Source organism: Castor canadensis, chromosome 3, assembly GCF_047511655.1.
Source record: "Castor canadensis chromosome 3, mCasCan1.hap1v2, whole genome shotgun sequence".
Lineage (NCBI taxonomy): Eukaryota > Metazoa > Chordata > Mammalia > Rodentia > Castoridae > Castor > Castor canadensis.
Window position 1 is genome coordinate 40,351,226 of NC_133388.1, and position 23,585 is coordinate 40,374,810.

Consider the following 23,585-nt stretch of genomic DNA (forward strand, 5'->3'; position numbering starts at 1 on the left):
GTAGACAGTCAATATCCCCAGCACCATTTGTTGAAGAGGTTGACTTTTCTCCAGTGTTTTTGGCTCCTTTATCAAAGATCATTTGGCTATAGCTACATAGTTTTATATCTAGATCTTCTATTTTTTTCCATGTCTGTTTTTGTGCCAGTACCATACTGTCTTTGTTAATATGGCTCTGTAGTATAATTTGAAGTCCAGTATTGTGTTATCTCTAGTGTTTCTCCTTTTTGCTCAGGATTACTTTTGATATTTGGGGTCTTTATTCTTCCATATGAATTTTAGGATATTTTGTATTTCTATGAAGAATGACATTGGGATTTTGATGGGCTTTGCATTGGATCTGTATTTGGTAATATAGCCATTTTCATGATATTAATCCTCTCAATCCATGAACATGGAAAGACGCTCCATCTATATTCTGGTGTCTTTTCTTTCTTTCTTCAAGGTTTTATAGTTTTCATTATAGAGGTCTTTTAACTCCTTAGTTAAATTTATGCCTAGGTTTTTTGTGGGGGAGGGAAGTTGACCCTATTGTGAATGGGAATGCTTTCCTGATTTCTTCATCAGCCTGTTCATCAGCTACTGACTTTTGCATGTTGATTTTATATCCTGCTACATGGCCAAAGGTGTTTATTATATCTAGGAGTTTTTTGGTGGAATCTTTGGGATCTTTTAAGTATTGAGTCATATTATCTACAAATAGGGATAATTTGACTTCTTTCCCCATGTGAAAGCATTACTGCTCTGGCTAGGAATTCCAGCATTATATTGAATAAGAGTAGGGAGAGTGGACAAGCTTGTCTTGTTCCTGACTTTAGAAAAAATAGTTTCAATGATATTGGCTGTAAGTTTGTCACATATAGCCTTTATTATGTTGAGGCACATTCCTTCTATTCCTAGTTTCTTCGGAGCTTTTATCATGAAAGGATGTTGAATTTTGTCAAAGATGTTTTACTGTTATCAATTGAGATGATCATATGATTCTTGCTTATATGCTGTATTACATTTATTATATTACATACATTTATTACATACATTTATTTTACACATTTATTATATACATACATTTATTATATGAATGTATGTATGTATATACACATAGACACTGTATTCATTTATTACATACCTCCAGAGAGGGTATGTTGAACACTCTCTGGAATGAAACCAACCTGGTCATGGTATATGATCTTTTATGTTGTTGAATTCGGTTTACAAGTATTTTGAGAATTTTTGCGTCTGTGTTCATTAAAGAGATTAGTCTATAATTCCCTTTTGTTGTTGTGTTCTTGTTTGGTTTTAGAATGTGTGTAATACTGGCTTCACAAAATGAGTATGATAGTGTTCTTCCCATCCAAGTACTAACCAGGCCCGACCTTGCTTAGCTTCTGAGATCAGACGAGATCGGGCACGTTCAGGGTGGTTTGGCCATAGATGATAGTGTTCCTTCTCTTTCTGTTTTCTACAATAGTTTGAAGAATATTTTCTTAGTACTTCTTTAAAGGTCTGGTATAATTCAGCAGTGAATCCATCGTGGCCTGGGCTGTTATGTTGTTATTAGGAGACTCTATTACTGCTTCAATCTCATTGCTTGCTATCGTTCTATTTAAATGGTTTATATCCACTCGGTCCAATTTTGGTAGGCCAAATGCATCTAGAAATGTACTCTTTTTTGTTTTTTTAGATGTCCCAGTTTGTTTGAATAAGTTTTCAAAGTATTCCCCCAGGATCATCTAGATTTCATTGATATTTGTAATATCCTGTTTTCGCCTCTAATTTTATTAATTTCAGTATTTTCCCTCCTCTTTGTAGTCAAATTTAGCTAAGGGTTTATCAATCTATCTTTTCAAAGAACCAACTTTTTATTTCATTGATTCTTTGAATAGTTTTTGTTTGTTTGTATTTTGATTTCTATTTCATTACTTTCAATGCCAATCTTTATTCTTTCTTTCCATCTGCTAATTTTGGGTTTTGCTTGCTCTTATTTTTCCAGGAGCCTATTTATTTGAGATATTTTTTTAATAGGTGCTCATAACTATGAGCTTTCCTCTTTCTACTACCTTTGCTGCATTCCAAAGATTTTGATAGCTTGTGTTTTCATTTTCATTGGATTCTTTGAACTTTTGGATTTCTTCCCATGTTTCTTCAATGACCCACTGGTAACTTAACAATGTGTTATTCAGTCTCCATGTGTTTGAATATCTTCTTAGTATATTTTCTGTTAAGATCTAGTTTGATTCCATTATGGCCTAAGAACTTATTTTTTATTTTGTTATATCTGCTAAGACTTTGTGTTCTAAAATATGAACTGTTTTGAAGAAAGTTCCATGGGATGCTGAAAACAAACAGTTGCTGGATGAAATACTCTGAAGATGTCCATTTTTTCCCACAGTGTCATTCAATTCCCTAGGTTTCTCTGTTGATTTTTGCCTTAATGACCTATGTACTGGGGAGAAGTCTCTGATTATTATTGTGTTGGGGCTGATCTGTGTTTTTAAGTCCAATAGTATTTGTTTAATGAAGCTGGGTACACCTACATTTGGAACATATGTTAGCAATTATTATTTCCTCTTGATTGACTGCTCTCTTTATTAATAGGAGGTGATCTTCTTGGTCATTTTTGACTAAATTTGGCTTCAAGTGTACTTTATCGGGTATGAGGAGAGCTAGTCCTGCTTGCTTTCAGGGTCCATTTATTTGGAATATTGTTCTCCACTCTGTCACCCTAAGCCAATGTTTATTTTTGTCAGTGAGATGCATTTCTTTTAGGCCACAAATGGTTAGGTCTTGCTTTTTGATCCAACTTGCTATTCTATATCTTTTGTTGGAAAATTAAGATCAGTAACATTCAGTGCTAATATCAAAAGGTATGTAGTAATTCCTGCCATTTTGTTGTTTTGTATGTTTGATTCTGTTCTATTCTTCACTTCCTTATATACTCATCTGGTGGGATATTTTTTCCTATATTTTCATGGTTACATTTATCTTGCTCTTCTCTGTGTAGAATTCATTCAGTATCTTCTAGTGCTGGTTTAGCTGTCATACATTGCTTTAGTTTTTATTATGGAAGGCTTTTATTTCTCCTTCAATTATGAATGATAGCTCTGCTGGGTACAGTAATTGAGGTTTAATTATTTTCTTCCAGCACTTGAAATAGCTCATTCAATGTCATTCTTGCTTTTAAGGTTTCTGTTGAGAAGTCTGATGGATTTGCCTTTTAGGTGACTTGGTGCTTCTCCTTGCAGCTTTCAATATTCTTTTCTTGTTCTCTGTCCTTAATGTTATAACTATAATACGCAGTAGAGAGGTTCTACAATGGTCATGTCTGTTGGAGACCTCCTGTTACCTGGATGGGTATCTCTCAAGTCTTTCGAAGTTTTCTACTATTATCATTATCACCATCATTACTACTTTGACTATATTTCCTACACCTTTAGCATGCACCTATTCTTCAATGCCCATGATTTTTAGGTTTGGTCTTTTAGTGAAGTCGTAGAGTTACTGCATCTTCCATTCATATTTTTTCTTTATTTTTTTTCCTTTTTCTTCTTCTGACTGTCCTAATACATCTACCTTACCTTCTTTCATTTTCTTCATCTGACTGTCCTAATATATCTACCTTACCTTCAAGTCCTGATTTTCTGCCTTGAATTTGATCCACTCTACTGGAGAGACTTTCCAATGAGTTTTTTATTTGACTTACTGAGCTTTCCTTTTCACTTCCAGAATTTCAATCTGATTCTTTTTCAGGATTTCTGTTATCTTTTTTAATTCCTCTCATATTCTGTACTGTTTTGTTAATTTCATTCAGCTGTTTGTATCCTCTTTGAATTCACTTATCTTTTTATACACGTCCTCTTTCATTTCATTGATCATTTTTATATTCAGGTTTTTTAGTTCTTTGGGCTTTTTTCTCTCTCATATCCTTAGTGTCCATTACTATGGATTGTTGATTTTTGGTAGTGTCATGCTGCATTGTTTTTTTCATATTTCTTGTAGTTTGGCTTTGAGATTTATGCATCTGAGGCCAAATTTATTGGTTGAATGTTTTAATCACCAGTGGTCTGCAGTTGAAGTATTCTCAATGTTCAGGCAGGACTGTGTAGTAGGAGGGTTGCAGTATGGTTTCTTACCACTAGAGTGGGGGACAATTCTATAAGCAAGCTTTGCCCACATGCCTGAGGCATCAGGCCCAGTCCCCAGCACAAGTCAGACAGGAGAAGTAGCTGGAATGTCTTGTGTTTCTTTGTGTATGGGTTAGTGTTATATGAAAGATGAGGGTAGGGTGGTTAAGGATCAGTTGTCCACTTCTATCTTATTTCCACCTTAGAGGCTTCCCTTGTTTATATACTAGACACCACTACTGGCCACATGGTGCTTTTTAGTTTATAGGCCAGGGTACATTCCCATTGCTACACAGGTCCCCTGGTTTGTGCCTCCTGGGGAAATACATGTGCAACACTTAAGAATAAATAATGTACTGAGCTTTGTACCAGTGGTAGAGAACTGAGGGATTCGGGTGGTCTGCCTTCAACTCTCAGTTCTTTCAGACCCTGCCTAGCAGTTTACCAATTTGTGGAAAGGACGAGGCTGGGAATTTCACATGAGCCCTGGGTCCTGAGCTCAGAGCCCTCACCCACTCTTAGAAGCAAGTCCCCAAAGCCATCAGATAACTCCTAGATACTGAGCACTATGCCAGCCATGGGCTTGGTGCTGTTTCTGTAGTCATCTCCTGGAAACAGGGCTTGCTTTAGCCAATGAGGGCAGCCCTTCACTGCCTGAATTTCTGGTGCTGCTTTAATTTCTCAGCTCATCCCATCTCTCTCCTTAACCACTTCTCATGTGTGTCTCTCCCAACACTGTGATCACAAGCTGTGATTGTTCCTTAATTTTCTGACTGGCTTAGTCTCAAAGCCTACCTGAGCCCATTGTGGGAGATACTATAACCTGAGCTGGGCAGTCACCCACATGGGCACTGTAGAGTTTCAGAAAACTCCAAGCTGTGATGCTTTAAATACCCCCAGGTTGCTCAGTCTCAAAGCTCACCCACAGGCAGCTTTTGTAATCTGAGCTCTCTGTCAGTGGACATTAGGTGCTTTGCTTTTGGAACTGACCTTAGTCAATGGAGCTGCTGTTAATGGATAAGGCAGGGTCACCAACCTCTGGGCCTTTTGTGGCTTTTCAGATTGTCCCCTTGCAACCTTCTTCCTCTACATCTGCCTCTGGTGGCAGTCACTCATGAAGACACAGTGGCTGGGAGTCCCTGAACTCCCTTGGGCTATGATTTTTCAAATCCCCCAGATTGCTTACTACCAAGGTTCACCTGCCTTCAAGCTGTTTACAGGCAGCTTCTGAAACATAAACTCTCTGCCAGTGTAGGCTAGGTGCATTGCTTCTGAAACTTTCCACAGGCAATTAGGGCAGAGCTGCTGAAACACTGCACCTTTCCCTTTCTGAGCTCCCTTTAACTTCTTAGCTCATACAAAGTCAGATCCTCTCCTCCATGAGCCTCTAGGGTCTGCACCCTCTCATACACTGTGGCCAAGTGTTTCAAGATGCCCTAAGCTGCGACTGCTCTTGGTATTCATTTCTTATCAATTAAAAGAAGATGTACCACAGATGTAAAGGATAGGTCAGAATGTATTTAATATTTCTACTGTGAAATAGTAGGCTTTCTACCCATACCTCTGGTTATCAGAGTTTTAATCAACTTAGCAAGTAATTCCACATTCTATCACCACTATGAGTTCTACTTTTTTATAATCCAGAGAAAGAAAATCACTTCTTATGCTATGATTAAAGACAAAGACAACTATTTTTAAAACACACTTTTGCCAATCTCCTTTTCTGTTAGGTTTGTTGACTCCTGGGGTTGGGGGAGTTTACCTTCTCTATTAATTTATGTGAAGTTTTGTGTTTTTAGGATTGAGAATGAAAAAGAAATCATTTCAAGAAGTGGAAACCATATATTTAGGCAGAACTTACTTCTAGAAACTTTGTATTTCATGGTTCTACTCATTTAACTGTAAAAGGTACATTTTAAAAATTACACTTTCACCTGCACACCTGTAATTCCAGCATTTGGGTGGCTAAGGCAGGAGGATTACAAATTAAAGGCCAGTATGGAATACACTGTAAATTCCAAGTTGGGTTACAGAGCAAGATCCCGTCTCTAAATAAATATATAAATAGACATTTCACTTTCCTCTGTGTAGTAGTCAGTTTTGCATTACAGTAATGAAACACCTGGGGCAATTTCCTTATAAAGAGAAAAGGTTTATTTTAGTTCATGGTTCTGGAGGTTCTAGTCCAAGATCAGGTGGCCCGATTCCTTTGGACCTTCTAACAATAAGAGGGAGCACATGTCAGAACAAACTGCTCACCTCATAAGCCAAAAAGCAGAGAAAGAATGAGAAACTAGGATCCCCAAATCATCTTAAGAGCATGCCCTCAGTGGTTTAAGGACTTCCCATAAGGCCCCATCTCCTAATAACCTTGGTATCTCTCCCAGTAGCACCACCTTGGTACCAAGTCTTTAACACTTGCACCTTTAGGGGGCAGTGTCTGTATTTAAACCATAGCCTTTTATTAACTAGTTACATGAAATAACTATCATTTTGTCTCTTTAAGGTCCCGTGTTACTAGTGATGGGAAGATGCAGAAGAGAATGTGTCTTTACCAGCTGGTTAAGAGCAGCCCTGAAACTTAGGTTCATTTACTCACCTTCAGCAAAGCATTAGGAAAACAAATGAACAGACAAAAAATCAAAGCACAAACAAGAACATTGTCCTGGCTCCTTGAGGAGCTTTTGTTAATGGTGTATATTCAGACTTGGAATGAAAACTTATTTCCTCCTCCATTTTCTAGGCAAGTTATGCAAACCTCTCAAAACTTCAATTTTATTTCTCCTACATAATGAATATAACAACACCTACAACCTAAGAGTTACTTTGCATAATACTTAGCATACATAAAGTGCTCAGAAATAGCAGACAAAGGTTATTCATCCTCACAGCTTCCTTCAATGTACTTTAAGAATGCACCAGAAGAACAAGCAGTATCTGTTTCCTTTCATTTTCCCACTAAAGGACTTTGATGAAACCTTGAGATATTTGGATATTTTATCATATATTATCAATATGATTCATCCACACCTTGAGCCCAGAATAAGAACAATGTGATGAATGCTTTGGTTTTGTATAGAGAAAGAATTAATACCAGTCTTTTATGAAGGGTTTCTGAAAGGATGTGAACTATATAAGTCAAATACACCGCACTTGATATTTATCACAAATGACATTTTAGGTTTAGATTGTCAAATTTACAATGGTATATATGCAGGCACTCAAACATCCAAACATGTCTTAGAAGACTACCAGTTCTATAATCAATGTGTGATAAATATCATGCCCATTTTCTAGGGCCAGAACAAGCTATATATTTTAATTGAGTACATAGATATGTAGCTGTATGATTTTATGATTTATCACTAATCCATATTTATGACTTTTTGATTTTAGATTCTCAGTCAGCACTCTGTCTTTAGCAATTAAGCAATTACAGGGTGGGAGCAGGGGCTATGGAACAGAGATAAAAAGTCATTAGAAAGGCTGTTCAGTTATGGTCTATAGTCACCAGGATTCACACCTAGAGCATGGTGACTTACACAAAGATTTGGGCAGTTAGTGAACAAGCAGATGGTCAATTTGAGAAAGTGCTGCAGTCTCTAAGGAGTGATGGAGAATGAAGAGTTCTAGTAGAAGCTAGCTCTCTTTAAATAGAAAGCTGCTGTTCTAATATCAAATTAAAACAAAACATTAACTGGAGGCAACCTAGACTTTCTTTGTTATGTTTGTATGCTTGGGATAGAATAAATCCCCTCAATCTTAAAGGGTCAGCACGTGTTATTACTTTTTATCTAATTTTTCAATATGTCTTTCTCTACTTAAGGATTTTTACTATTGTACTTTAAGATAATCTCATATCTTTGGAGCAAGACTGAGAACCCCTTAGGGACTTGAAGTCCCCTCCTACTTCAATGAAAAAGGCTTCTTTAAGTGCAAAGTGGATTTTCTGGAATGTAAGCTTCAGGGACCGTTATTTGTGCAAGTTCCTTCAAAAGCCTCAAGAAGGGCTTTGTGCTATGTGTTCACCTGGTCATATGTTTTTATAAAGCTTGCAAAATTTGACCACAGTAAGATAGCTATCTCTTTCCATTTAAATTCTCAGACATCTCATTTCCCCAGTGTTGTAAGTTTTAAGTGACAAATAAAGTGGTCACCTGCATTTCCAGAATTCTATAATAGGAAATTAAGCTAGGGATTCATTAAGTTTGAATCTATAGAGAAAGATTTCTGTGGTTCATAGTGGCTTTTGTACATAGTTATTTTTGTGATAAAAATAGTACAGGGCTAGGGGCTGTATTGTAATATGACCATCCCATGACACCTAACACTAGAAGGACAAACTAATAAAGGAAGTGGAGGAGTCAGTTCTTAATGATGCCCAGTCAAAATAGAACTTTTTTTCTGTCACTCTAAGTCTCAAAAATGTTATGTGTATAATTAAAAACATAGCATAAGTAATTACATTCACCACACTTTCTTCTTTTTTGGAAGCTAACCATATGAAATACAATTATCTCAATTTCTTTGTCTTTAGGGTACAAGCTTATAAATTTAAGTTCAACTCGTATTCAAAAAGGGTAGATGCTAGGGTATAGATCTACAATCTAAAAAAAAGCCGTCAGTTGCTCTATTTCTATTTTTGGTAATAGAAGTTAATGAATGTATAGCATTCCTGTATATACCTCTAATAAGAAATAATGTAATAGCCTTTTATTATTGCTAATTAAGACAATTTGATTATACAAGAAATATGTAAACTAAAAATGACACGAAGTTCTCACAGTTATAGTGAGAATTCAAGAGTTCCTTCATTATCATTTAGGCATCTCAACATATTTTTAAACTTTTGTTAAGAAAACCTAAAACCTGAAAATAAGACTTTGGTAAGGACTTTGAGTGGAAGCAATCAATCTGTGATTTACTGTAAATTATGCTAAGAGTAAATATGCTACTTACTTAAGGTTAAGGACTACAAATGGATATTGCCAAATGGTGCCAAGACTGGAAATAAAGTAAAATTGCTTATTTGAAGATAACATGATAACCTATGCAGAAAATCTCATGAAATCTGCAAAAACACAACTAGAACCAATAAGTGATTTTAGAAAGTTGTAGAGTACAGATCAATATACAAAAATCAATAGTTATTTCTAACTACTTGCAATATTCAGACAAGTTGATTCTAAAATATAAATGAAAATGCAAAGGACTTAAACAAGATTTTGAAAAAGAATAAAGTTGGAGAAATAACACTTCCTATTTTAATACTTATTGCAAAGCTAGAGTAACCAAGATGGTGTGGTATTAGTGAAAGGATGGACATGCGTGTATGACCAACCAATTTTCAACAAAAGTACCAAGACACTTAGAAAAGGCTAATCTTTGAACAAACAGTTCTAGATGAACTGCATGGCTATAAGCACAAAAATGAACCTGAACTCTTATTTCATATCATAACTCAAAACAGATCATAGAGCTAAATCATAAAACTAAGTTTAGAGATGTGGCTCAGTGGCACAGTGCTTGCCTAGCATATGCAAGGCTCTGGGTTTGATCCCTAGCACTGCAAAACAAACAAGTATAAAAAATAAAACTTCTAGAAGAAAACAATTTAGTTACTTATGATTTGGCAAAATTTTCATAAAAATGACACATAAAAGTACAATTATAAATAAAAACATTTTAAGTTGGATTTTTATACTTTGCCCTTCAAAAAACAGTTTTAAGAAAATAAATAGGCTACAGATTGTAAGAAAATATTTCTAAAATATATGTCAGGCAAAGGATTACCACCCAGAATAAAGAATAACTCAACAATAACAAAACAAATATCCCAACTTAGCAAAAGATTTAAAGACACTTCACTAAAGAAGATACATAGATGGCAAATAAGCATATGAAGAGAGTCTCAACAATAGTCATAGGGAAATGCAAATTAAAGTCACAATGACATACTATTGTACATATTCTAAAATGGCTAAAATGAAAAAGTCTGGCCACCCTGCATGTTAGCCAGGATGTAGGAGAACTGGAACTTCTATAACACTGCTGGTTGAGAATGTAAATAGTATATCCACTTATGAGAAGTTTGTTTCTTAAAAAGTTAGACATAGATTATTATATGACCCAACCATTCCACCCACTCCTAGGTATTCACTGAAGAGAAATTAAAACATGCCCACATAAACAGTTGAACATGAATGTTCACAGAAGTTTAGTCATGATAGACCCAAATGTAAATCAACAGGCAAATGAGTGAATAAATAAACTGTGGCATATCCACACAATGTAATATACTCAATAATTAAAAGTAATTAATTATTAATACACATAACATGAATGTATCTCAAATAATTCTGCTGAGTAAGAGAAGCCAGACAAAATAAACATGTATTACATGACACCATTTACATAAAATTCTACAAAACAGAAAATGAGCTATAGATAGAAAACAGATCTATGCTAGGCTGAAGGACAGATGGAGGGAACCCAAAGGTACATGAGGAAAATTTCCAAGGTGATGATGGATATGATATGTCTTTTATTTTGACTGTGGTGGTGACTTCACAGTTACATGCATATGTCAGAACTGATCAAATTACATTCTAAATGTGTGCAGTTCATTGTATGCCAATTATATCTCAATAAAGGCATAAAAGGAAAAAAAGTTATTGTTAAACAGTGAAGAGACTACCTTTGAATTTTAAGTAGTCAATAACATAACTAGTTATATATGTTATAACTAGATGTTTAACATAAATATATGTTAAACATAAATATATGTTAAACATCTAGTTCTATTTTTTTGTTTTAAATTCCTTTCAACAAGTAAATTGGGCCTAGATTTTTCTGTGAAAATATTTATGAAACACTTAACAAATATGCCAGGCATTGTGTAAGGATGTAGAGTATAGTACAGAACTAAAGAGTACCATCACAAACCAGTTTGTGCAGTGTTATATTCTATGCTTTAGTCTTCTTTTAAAGTGATAATCCTTTTACTCATTAATTAATTTATACTTCTCCCATATAATATTCTAACAGTTAATTTTGTTTTGGGGAGAAATTTTTCAAGGCCAAATGCAATGTTATGTTAGTAAGAGAACATAGATATGATCTACTATTCTTCCATATTCTTGTTTTCAAAAATAAATGATAAAGTAACAGAAGATTCTAATTTTGTATGACGGTCAATAAACAGTTCAAGTTCACATTATCATTAATTATGAAATAAAGACAATAAGCAACAATTACATTAAAAATATGTTCCAAAAGTATTTGTGTGCTTTAACCATGAATGCTACATATTTATGAGAAATGGAAACTGCTAATAATTTTTTAAAATATGGGGTTGGAGATATAGTGCAGTGATAATAGCATTTGCCTCGCATGCACAAGAAGTTGGGTTTGCTCCCCAGCCCAAAGAGGAGAGGAGAGGAGGAAAAGGGAGAAAAGGAGGGGAGGGGGAAGAGAGGTGTTAAGTAGGGAGGGGAGGAGAGGGAAGGGGAGTTTCTTTAACTCCCATTATTCTAAGCTATTCTAAAACAGTTCAATTTATGTTTTGAACAAGTCAGGTCATACTAATTTTTCTTCTGAGCAGTTGCCTCCTTTATTCTTTCATTTTATGTGTGTGTGTGTGTGTGTGTGTGTGTGTGTGTGTGTTTTCTTTCTTTCTTTTATTTTACCATTTTTACATTTACTTACATGTGTTGTATATACATTGTTTGGGTCACCTTCCCCCTCCTCCTACCACACCCCCCGCCCTGCTTCCAGGCAGAATGTCTGCTCATTTTTTAAATGACACATTAAAATGTGTTTGGCAACTAGGGAAATTTGATCAATGACTGGTTATTTAATGATATTAAAGAATGATTATTTAGGTGTGATAATAGTACATAGTTTTGTTTTAAAAACTAGCTTTATCTTTTAGAAATTCAAAATGGAATTTTAAATGAAATTATAAAATATGAGATTTGTTTCAAAAGGATTCTGCAGATGGTGATGAATGGTAGCAATATATATGAAACAAAATTGACAATGAATGTGGGCACATAGAGGCCCACTAATTTCTCATTTTTATAAATGCTCACATTTTCTATAATTTTTTTTAAAGGAATGATGGAGTAGCTTAGAGGAAAGCACAGTGCAATATAGATATGGGAAGTACTAGAAAGACTGAAATACTCAGAAATATTGACATCAAAACAAAGAAATGTAGATTTTTTTTTAAAGTGTGTATGTGTGTGTATGTTTCTGTTTGTCTGTCTGGGTTTGAGGACAATTCAGCAAAACTCTCAACATGTTACTGGACTTTAAATTTCCTGAGAGCAGACATACCACATCTATTTGGCTCACCACTATATCCCTAGTAATATACCTAAATGACCAAAACATTAAAAAACAGTACTTGCTGAGCACTGGGGCTTATGCCTATAATCCTAGCTACTTTGGAAGCCAAGATCAAGAGACTTGCAGTTCAGCCTGGGGAAATAGTTCTCAAGACCCCTCCATCTCCAAAATAACCACAGTAAAATGGACTAGAGGTGTGGCTCAAGTGGTAGAGTGTCTGCTTTGCAAGTGTGAAGTCCTGAGTTCAAAATTCCCAGTCCATCAAAAAGAAAAAAGTACTTAAGGAATAAATGAACCAAGAAACTATTTAATAAGACGTATAGTCCTTCGTGGGAGTGCTCTGTAAAACACATAAAAATTCAAGACAGAGTAGTTTTGAATAATGTTTAGAAAACTACCTTCAATACATCTTTTTCCTTATTTCCTACCAGCACCCTTGGTCTCAGTCAACTTCTAGGTAGGTGCTCTACCAACTGAGCCACTTCACTAGTCCTCTTGGTCAACTTCTAGGGAAGCAATTTCCTCTTTCACTTCATGAAAACTACTCCTACTACTATATCCACTTATTATTTCTTCTTCCTCTTAGCTTAGTTAAAATTCTTTATATTTTCAGTATACTCTAGGTCTTACTTTGAGAAATTTCCCTAGTTCATCTCATCTCAAAGAGAAGGCCTTGCATGTTTTTCTAATCTCAGTTGTTTTAAATATTTAACGAATATCTTAATGTAGTGGAGAATTTTTTCTAATGAGCTACAGATAATGCCACCTCTGGCTTTACATTGGCTAGGCAGAAATACAACAGCTATCTGAATCACTTGGTAGAACACACTTTACAACACTAAGAATAGCTAATGATTGATATCATGATCAGTATATTAGCAGATAAAGTTTATAATTATATTCTGGCTTTAAATCTACTTTAAAGAATGATCCTGTGAATGAAAAATGGAGTCAGACATATCCTGTTGGAGTGAAGGAGTTCTCTATAAGGTAAAAAATATGCTTACTACCTTTAATAATGTAACTCCAGTGTGACCTTGCCCCTTTCCATTCCAAGAGACCATCTGCAATCACTGAAGTCCATATAGGAGCAAATAAACTTTCTATTGCAGCAAGCAGAATTTTTTTTTTACTAGAAAAACAAATCTCTACCCTTATTTAGAAGACTTTTTTTTTTTTTGCCGGACTGGGATTTTGAACTCAGGACTTTGTGCTTGCAAAATAGGTGATCTATTGCTTGAGCCACACCTCCAGTCCTCTACCCTCATTTAAAAGAGAAATAGTTCTCTATTTTTGCATCTTTTACTTTTCTGTCTCAAAGAAGAAAAAGAATTTCCCTAGCAATTTCCAGTAAGCTAACTCCTATTCAAAACATAAACAAAAAAACAAGTAAAACAAAGCCCATAAAGCAAAAAAAGAAAACACCTTTACTCTTCCTACTTTTACATATTATAGTTAGATGCACCTGAAAGGGGCTTGATTTTGCTTAAAATACCAATTTTACAACTACACAGGAAAAAAAAAAATCACTATCCTCTACCAGAAGATGGGTAATTTCAAGTTAAACTAGGAAATCTATCCCCCATAATATCTTCGACCTAACTAGTAGCTTTCTCCATTATAGCTATCAACTGCTCTAAACAAGTTAAAAACTAAGGCACAATTCTAATTGAATTGTGTCTGTTTAATATGAGCTAGTGAGAAACTACAACAAATTCTTTTCCATGTAAAATTACTCAAAAGTCTAGGAAAATGACTTAAGTCATGGTAAAATGTAGACTCATAATAAAATGCCACTAAAATACAAGTTTAAAAATGAGCCCAAGGACGATATTAGAAAAAACGAAATACAGGAATAGAAATGTGGCTTAGCGGGAAAGTGCTTGTCTAGCATGAGTGAGGCCCTGGGTTTGATCCCCAGCACCACAAAATAAAAACAAAAACAAAAACAAAAAAATCCCAAAAACCAGAAAGAAAAGAAAAAGAAAAATAGAAATAATAGCACTTCCGTCTATTTTCATATAACATATATATTCATATAACACAAGAGTAAAGGCTAGCACAAAATGCTATTTATTTTTTTTCCCTTTATTATTCATATGTGCATACAAGGCTTGGGTCATTTCTCCCCCCTGCCCCCACCCCCTCCCTTACCATACACTCCGCCCCTTCCTTTCCCCCCCACCCCCTCAATACCCAGCAGAAACTATTTTGCCCTTATTTCTAATTTTGTTGTAGAGAGAGTATAAGCAATAATAGGAAGGAACAAGGGTTTTTGCTGGTTGAGATAAGGATAGCTATACAGGGCATTGACTCACATTGATTTCCTGTGCGTGGGTGTTACTTTCTAGGTTAATTCTTTTTGATCTCACCTTTTCTCTAGTTCCTGGTCCCCTTTTCCTATTGGCCTCAGTTGCTTTTAAGGTATCTGCTTTAGTTTCTCTGCGTTAAGGGCAACAAATACTAGCTAATTTTTTAGGTGTCTTACCTATCCTCACCCATCCCTTGTGTGCTCTCGCTTTTATCATGTGCTCAAAGTCCAATCCCATTGTTGTGATTGCCCTTGATCTAATGTCCACATATGAGGGAGAACATATGATTTTTGGTCTTTTAGGCCAGGCTAACCTCACTCAGAATGATGTTCTCCAATTCCATCCATTTACCAGCGAATGATAACATTTCATTCTTCTTCATGGCTGCATAAAATTCCATTGTGTATAGATACCACATTTACTTAATCCACTCGTCAGTGGTGGGGCATTTTGGCTGTTTCCATAACTGGGCTATTGTGAATAGTGCCGCAATAAACATGGGTGTGCAAGTGCCTCTGGAGTAACCTGTGTCACAGTCTTTTGGTTATATCCCCAAGAGTGGTATTGCTGGATCAAATGGTAGATCAATGTCTAGCTTTTTAAGTAGCCTCCAAATTGTTTTCCAGAGTGGTTGTACTAGTTTACATTCCCATCAACAGTGTATGAGGGTTCCTTTTTCTCACATCCTCGCCAACAACTGTTGGTGGTGTTGCTAATGATGGCTATTCTAACAGGGGTGAGGTGGAATCTTAGTGTGGTTTTAATTTGCATTTCCTTTATTGCTAGGGATGGTGAGCATTTTTTCATGTGTTTTTTCGCAATTTCAATTTCTTCTTTAGAGAAAGTTCTGTTTAGTTCACTTGCCCATTTCTTTATTGGTTCATTAGTTTTGGGAGAATTTAGTTTTTAAAGTTCCCTGTATATTCTGGTTATCAGTCCTTTGTCTGATGTATAGTTGGGAAATATTTTCTCCCACTCTGTGGGTGTTCTCTCCAGTTTAGAGACCATTTCTTTTGATGAACAGAAGCTTTTTAGCTTTATGAGGTCCCATTTATCTATGCTATCTCTTAGTTGCTATGCTGCTGGGGTTTTGTTGAGAAAGTTCTTACCTATACCTACTAATTCCAGAGTAGTTGCTACTCTTTCCTGTATCAAATTTAGAGTCTGGGGTCTGATATTAAGATCCTTGATCCATTTTGAGTTAATCTTGGTATAGGGTGATATACATGGATCTAGTTTCAGTTTTTTGCAGACTGCTAACCAGTTTTCCCAGCAGTTTTTGTTGAAGAGGCTGCTATTTCTCCATCGTATATTTTTAGCTCCTTTATCAAAGACAAGTTGGTTACACTTGTGTGGCTTCATATCTGTGTCCTCTATTCTGTTCCACTGGTCTTCATGTCTGTTTTTGTGCCAGTACCATGCTGTTTTTATTGTTATTGCTTTGTAATATAGTTTGAAGTCAGGTATTGTGATACCTCCTGCTTTGTTCTTTTGACTGAGTGTTGCCTTGGCTATTCGTGGCCCCTTGTGTTTCCATATAAATTTAACGGTAGATTTTTCAATCTCTTTAATGAATGTCATTGGAATTTTGATGGGAATTGCATTAAACATGTAGATTACTTTGGGGAGTATCGACATTTTTACTATGTTGATTCTACCAATCCATGAGCATGGGAGATCTCTCCACTTTCTATAGTCTTCCCCAATCTCTTTCTTCAGAAGTGTATAGTTTTCCTTGTAGAGGTCTTTCACATCTTTTGTTAGGTTTACACTTAGGTATTTGATTTTTTTTGTGGCTATTGTAAATGGAATTGTTTTCATACATTCTTTTTCAGTTTGCTCATTGTTAGTGTATAGAAATGCTAATGATTTTTCTATGTTGATTTTATATCCTGCTACCTTGCTATAGCTATTGATGATGTCTAGAAGCTTCTGAGTAGAGTTTTTTGGGTCTTTAAGGTATAGGATCATGTCGTCTTCAAATAGGGATATTTTGACAGTTTCTTTACCTATTTGTATTCCTTTTATTCCTTCTTCTTGCCTAATTGCTCTGGCTAGGAATTCCAGTACTATGTTGAATAGGAGTGGAGATAGTGGGCATCCTTGTCTGGTTCCTGATTTTAGAAGGAATGGTTTCAGTTTTTCTCCGTTAAGTATAATGCTGGCTGTAGGTTTGTCATATATAGCTTTTATAATGTTGAGGAACTTTCCTTCTATTCCTAGTTTTCTTAGAGCTTTTATCATGAAATGGTGTTGGATCCTATCAAAGGCTTTTTCTGCATCTATTGAGATGATCAAGTGGTTTTTGTCTTTGCTTCTGTTAATGTGGTTTATTACGTTTATTGATTTTCGTATGTTGAACCACCCCTGCATCCCTGGGATGAAGCCTACTTGGTCGTGGTGAATGATCTTTTTGATGTGTTGCTGAATTCGGTTTGCCATTATTTTGTTGAGGATTTTTGCATCAATGTTCATTAAGGAGATTGGCCTATAGTTCTCCTTTTTGGAGGTGTCTTTGCCTGGTTTTGGGATAAGTGTAATACTGGCTTCATAAAATGTGTTTGGCAGTTTTCCTTCCCTTTCTATTTCATGGAACAGTTTAAGGAGGGTTGGTATCAGTTCTTCTTTAAAGGTCTGATAGAATTCAGCAGAGAATCCATCAGGTCCTGGACTTTTCTTTTTGGGGAGACTCTTGATTGCTGCTTCAATTTCATTTTGTGTTATAGGTCTATTCAGGTGATTAATATCCTCTTGGTTCAGTTTTGGATGATCATATGTATCTAGAAATCTGTCCATTTCTTTTAGATTTTCAAATTTATTTGAATACAGCTTCTCAAAGTAGTCTCTGATGATTTCCTGGACTTCCATGGTGTTTGTTGTTATCTCCCCTTTTGCATTCCTGATCCTAATTTGGGTTTTTTCTCTCCTCATTTTGTCAGGTTTTTTCAAAGAACCAACTTTTTGTTTCATTAAATCTTTGTATGGTTTTTTTGGTTTCTATTTCATTGATTTTATCTCTTATTTTTATTATTTCTCTCCTTCTATTTGTTTTGGGATTTGCTTGTTCTTGTTTTTCTAGGAGTTTGAGATGTATCATTAGGTCATTGATTTGGGATCTTTCACTCTTTTTAATATATGCACTCATGGCTATAAACTTTCCTCTCAGGACTGCCTTAGCTGTGTCCCATAGGTTCCGGTAGGTTGTGTTTTCATTTTCATTAACTTCCAGGAACTTTTTAATTTCCCCTTTTATTTCATCGATGATCCATTCTTCATTAAGTAATGAGTTAGTTTCCAGCTGTTTGCATATTCTTTGTCTTTACTTTTGTTGTTGAGTTCTACTTTTACTGCATTGTGATCAGATAGTATGCATGGTATAATTTCTATTTTCTTATATTTGCTGAGACTTGCTTTGTGCCCTAGGATATGATCTGTTTTGGAGAAGGTTCCATGGGCTGCTGAGAAGAATGTATATTGTGTTGAGGTTGGATGAAATGTTCTGTAGAATCAACTAGGTCCATTTGATCTATTGTATAGTTTAGATCTTGGATTTCTTTATTGAGTTTTTCTTTGGATGACCTATCTATTGATGATAATGGGGTGTTAAAGTCTCCCACAAGCACTGTGTTGGCGTTTATATATGCTTTTAGGTCTTTCAGGGTATGTTTGATGAAATTGGGTGCGTTGAAATTGGGTGCATACAGATTGATGATTATTATTTCCTTTTGGTCTATTTCCCCTTTTATTAGTATGGAATGTCCTTCTTTATCTCGTTTGATCAATGTAGGTTTGAAGTCTACTTTGTCAGAGATAAGTATTGCTACTCCTGCCTGTTTTGGGGGGCCATTGGCTTGGTAAATCTTCTTCCAGCCTTTCAACCTAAGCCTATTCTTATTTCTGTCAGTGAGATGGGTCTCCTATAGGCAACAAATTGTTGGATCTTCCTTCACAAAATGCTATTTAAAACAACCCTATGTCACATGCACACTGGTACATATGGATGAAGAACTTTTTAGATAAACATAAAACACTACAACTTTAAGAGATTTGCTTGATTCATTTTACTTAAGCCTAAGACCATACCTGGGGCTATCTTCAATCAGATTACTACAATCATTTAATCAATGTAATCATTATAAACCATGCTATAGGACCTTCACCTCTGAAGAGAAAATAATTATGGCAACCATGGACTTCATTCCACTAAAGCCTAGTTGTTCAAAGTACCTTTTAATTCCCAGCATCTCTATGAAATTGCTCATCCCAGGTAAAATCAAGACATAGGATAAATAAATGGAAACCTAAAATTGAGACTGAACATCTTGTCATAACTAAGCTGCAAGCAGGATTTTCTTGAGGCATAATAATGTTTGCTCAATTCTAAGGACTAAAAAATGGTAGAAAGAAAGACATAAATTGAAAATAAAATCTGTTATGGACTAAGATAAGTGCTTAATTTAGATTGTTTCCTTTGTTCTGGGTCTTGTACTGTACTTTGAAAAATCAAGGTTTAATAAATGCTTGTTGTTGCTAATAAGAAATAATAAGAATCATCAGTACTAGTAAAAATCTAGTGAAACTGAAAACGTTTTCAACTATCTACACAGTAGTCTCCAAACTAATCAATGTAAGTTATAAAATTACCTGAATTATTTATCAAGAAAATGAGGGTTTTAAAAGATGAAATATTGCTGAACAGACTTAAATATTAAAAAACTTGCTTTTAATGTCCCTTTTCCCTAGTATTTCCTGCTCAGATGCTAATTATTTATTTATCCCCAGTATAGCTTTCAAATGATTTCTAAGCACATTGCCAGGATTAACTCATTCAACTGAACAACTTCTCTTGTAGTAGTGACATTATTATCATAATTAACAGAACACAGTGTTTTTGTGATTGATTCAGGCATTTAGCAGTGAGCTCAAGAGACAGGTACAAAATAAATGCATTATAAAATTAAAACCCATAATTTTAAAATCAAATCATTTTAAAAATATTTATTGCTGTGAGATGGGAGTGAAAAGTTAGAAAAAGCACCCCAAGTAGCTTGCTTTCAGGTTCAATATAATTTCTAAGTGAGTTGCTGTGTTGATTAAAATCATGTGGAATCTATGAAAAATCCATAAACATTCAATACATTATGCACAACTCCAAATCAAACTAGTTAATGAGCTGAACAAAGACAGCCTTTAAAAAAATCTTCATTAATAAGTTGTGTGAACTGTTTGTTTTTGAGTACCTGTATCAAAGGTCAAAGATTTCTTTATTTTCTTTTTTAAAATGTTCTTTCTTAGTATTCTACTCTTATTCCACGCCCTACTGAAATTTTTCAGAATCTAAGTTACTTATTAGCCTTTTACAGTAAAATTTCATGTAAAGCAATGACAAGGGAACAAAAACAGATGTGAATGCCAAAAGAAGTTGAACAGGTTAAGCATCCCTAATCCAAAAATCTGAAAAACTCCAAAATCCAAAAGTTTTTGAGCACTGATATGATGCCATATGGGGGAATACTACACCTCATTCCATAGCAGCTCTCAGTCAAAACAAAAGTACACTAAAAATATTGTGTAAAATTACCTTCAGGCTATGATATATATAAAACATAAATGAATCTCATGTTTAGACTCAAGTCCCAAATACCTCATTATGCATATGCAAATATTTAAAAACCCGAAAAAATCTGAAATCTGAAATAAGCATTTGGAAAAGGGATAACATGTTGACTTGTCTAATTAAACTGACTAATCCATTGACAAATCATTCTTTTTCAAGCAGCTATTGTGTTCACAAGTGTACTTGGGATAAAAGTTTCAATCAAAAAAAATACTACAAATATGTGTGTTTACTTTTGTTGGAATGGCAGAGAATGTCTAACCTTCGGAGAAGAGGAAGAATGTGTGGGTGTTATTTTGAACCTTTAGCAAATTATATTAACAATACAATTCCTGACTTAAAGGAACTTTTACTCTAGATGGAAACAGTGGTCATGAATACATTAAATAATTAAAGAAAAATATTTTCCAACACACATTTTACCTACTAAGACTTTCCGCATCTGTCTGAATATTTAAAATGCACCTTTTCAGTCAAAGGCAGTGGCTCACTCCTGTAAGTTCAGCTATGTGGAAGGCAAAGATGGGAGAATCATGATTTGAGGCCAATCCTGGCAAAACGTTAGCAAGACCCCAACTTAACAAAGAATTTGGTTTTGATGGTGAATATCTGTACTTTCAGCTACATGGGATGCATAGGTGGGTGGATCTTAGTTCAAGGCCATCCTGGGCAAGAAGCATGAGATCCTATCTGAAAAATAATAAACAGGGTTGGGGACATAGCTCAAGTGGTAGAGCGCTTGCCTGAGTTCAAACCCCAGTACTGCCAGCCCCACAAAAGGAAATACTAAAGAAAACTCACTTTTTCTTTTTTCAATGGAAAAGAGAAAAAGTATATATTCTCTATACAAGAATAAATAGAGAATTTTTAAATCCAGTTGAAACCACCATAAGAAAGGGACTAAAGCAGAAAGAAAAGACATAGAGATAAACCAAATCAGCTATAATACATATATACATGGAAGTGCCATAAGGAAACTCCCTGTGTAGCTATCTTAAAGAACCAAAAATGTCACTACTTCCTCCTCCCCCTCCCCCTCCTCTTCTTCTTTTCCTTTACAAAATCAGAGAACAAAAAGGCAGAGCAGATCCTGCCTTGGGTGTGTATGTGTGGGGCGGCGGGGGGTGGGGGGGGGTGGGGGGGGGAAGTTGGTACCAGTGGGAGGAGAAAGGAAGTGGGGAAATGATGAATGAGGATGAATATAGTGCAAATACTGTGGATACATGATGTAAATGGAAAAATGGTATCTGTTGAAACTATTCCAGGAATGGGAGGAGGGAAATATGAAGGATTATAGTAGAGGGGGTGCATTCAAGTATGATATATTTGATATATTATAAGAACTTTTGTAAATGTCACAATGTACCCCCACCCAGCACAACAATTAAAAAAAAAAGAACTTGTTAAAAGCAGTATTTGAAATTTAAGTTAAAGTCCAAATAAAATGCTAAGTTTTGTTATAATTTAAGAGATTATAAAAAACCAAATGCGGTTATAAATAATTAGCATAATTTATGTGAAATTCTTTAATATAGAACAGAGATAAGCATACAGAGAATCAAATCAGCACTACAGGTAAAAGGACTTGGCTACCTAAAAATCAAGAGAAAAAAAGAAACAAAAGCAGGTGGCAGGTATTTGTTAAAGTAAGGGAGCTCATCTATGATGAGATCACAGTTGAAATATAGTGAGTGAAAATGTAATCAACATGTAGAAATGGAGGAAGTTCGGACACCATTGTTACTTTCATTTAAATAAAGATGATGGCAGTACACCACCAGCTGTTCATCCTTCACTGAGCAAGGACCGATGTGACAGGAGGTAATTACCTCCTCTCCACAGGAGGCAGAGTATTTCTCATTCTGCAGACTCCTCTGATGAATGGACATGGAGTATGAGACCAAGACACAGGCCCAGATCACGTTGTTTTTAATGACCTCTAAACACTTGATTTTCTATTTTTTTCCCCACTTGTGTGTAGCAAAATATGCAGATTTAAGCATACAGACACATGCCACTGGCTGCCATTTGGCATTAGTCTTACAGGGAAAGTTGAGTGACTACATAAAAACATGCCATCAATTGCATTAGAAAAGGATGGAGTGAAGGATTTTCCATGGTCATTTCAACTTAAGCAATTGCCAGTTTTAAGAATTCTATTAATTCACTGTTTTCCCTGAAAATTATACTGTCTCTCAAGTTCCTTGTCAGTTAATCATGTTCTCATTCCTAGTCCTTTCAGCTCTTTCACCCATTTGGAAAGAAAGTCCTATCAATTCTATTTTCCTAATCTCTTTCAAATTTTGTCTCCACTTCCAATGAAAACTGCCACATACTTTAATACTTCTCACCTGCACAATGGTCCTCTTATCCTAAATAGTCTCCACACTTCTAGTTTCTTCAAATACTAATACAGCTCAACCAAGATAATATCAAATAAAGCACCACTCTCTCATTATGCCATTCTTTTGTGTAAAAACCTTTCAAAAGCAGGTTGCAATGCTAAAAACAGAAAAATGCTTATAGTACAAAAAATTTCAAAAGTAAATAGATTCTTTACAAATATGTTAAGACTGTATATTCATATTAGAAAGACCTAGAAAAGATCACAAAACTTAAGATTTAATTTAAAAGGCTTAGAACTTTTAATAGTTTGCCAGTATTTCCTATTTGTTGTTTTATAAAATGACATTTAGGAAACAAATCTTTCAGGGATGACTTACTGGTTATGGACCATAAAGTTTAACCTCTGTATTCTCGTTTCTAAACCTATCTTCCATCCTTCCTTTTCATACAACCTAAAACTCAGTTGAGTTCCCGCACTGCTCTTTCCCTGTTATGGGCCACTGCTCACATCATATTCACCAATTGGCAAGTTTTGTTCCTCCATCTCTGTGAGGCCAAATCCTACTACATTGTTAGTTATGTTCAAATAATACATCATCCACAAAATTATGCCTGATGTCTTCTTTTGAAAAACTACAATAAGCATTTCACTTATTTCTCTCCTACAAAATGTAGCATGTTCCTAGTTGTAGATTTTGTGTATGTGCTATAAGAAGCAGCCCCTTTTAGGATAGGGATCTTGTTATAGCCACCTTTGTATTTCACACAAGGCATAACATTTTTCTACATATGTAAAATTAGCAATTTGAAAAGCAAACACTAGGAAAACTAAAAGAA

At 35.2% G+C, this 23,585-nt stretch overlaps 1 protein-coding gene across 8 annotated transcripts in view; it reads right to left on the reverse strand.

The window, feature by feature from the left end:
- The window catches only part of Fut8 (fucosyltransferase 8), a 289,757-nt gene that overhangs the window by 70,068 nt on the left and 196,104 nt on the right, over positions 1 to 23,585 (reverse strand). The window lies entirely within an intron of this gene.